The sequence below is a fragment of the Parus major genome, chromosome 22 (genome assembly GCF_001522545.3).
Source record: "Parus major isolate Abel chromosome 22, Parus_major1.1, whole genome shotgun sequence".
NCBI lineage: Eukaryota > Metazoa > Chordata > Aves > Passeriformes > Paridae > Parus > Parus major.
Window position 1 is genome coordinate 3,011,531 of NC_031790.1, and position 585 is coordinate 3,012,115.

General features: G+C 54.4%; 1 long non-coding RNA gene across 1 annotated transcript in view; it reads left to right on the forward strand.

Annotated features, from left to right (window-relative positions):
- Nucleotides 1-585, forward strand: part of LOC107213906 — a 3,460-nt gene that overhangs the window by 1,645 nt on the left and 1,230 nt on the right. The gene's annotated exons all lie outside the window — the stretch shown is intronic.

Sequence of the window (585 nt, forward strand, 5' to 3'; positions counted from 1 at the left end):
TCCAGAGGAGTCCAGAGGGATCCAGAGGGATCTGGAGGGATCCAGAGGGGTCTAGAGGGGTCCAGAGGGATCCAGAGGGGTCCCCCAACCCCTCACAGGCCCCCCAGAGCCCGAGCACTGAGCACACAGAGCCTTGGGAAGCTTTGGTCCTGCACAAAGCAGGAAATCTGAGATTTCTGAGCAGAACAACCCCACAGGGCTGCTCATTCCTCCTCTGTGGGATGGACTTTTATCAGCAGCACTAAACCCGTTTGGCACTGGAATATTTCAGGGTTTTGGCCTCAGCTGGATGAGTTGAGGTTTAACTCAGGTGTTTTAGGGCAGTTTGTCCTTTCAGCCTGGCCCGAGTGGAGCTACCAGGGGAGAGAGGGGCTGCTCACGGTGCTCTGTCTGTGCCAGGAGCTCACCCAGCCCCACCAGCCTGGACCCTCAGGGTTGTGATAGATACATATCAGAGCATTGGATTTATAGATTACTGTAGGAGACACTTTCTGGGGACGGTCAGAGACACGGCAAAGACCTCTATAATCGAGTTAGGTGTTAGAAGTTTATTTCAGGGCGTGGGGTAGAGAGAGAGAGAGAGAG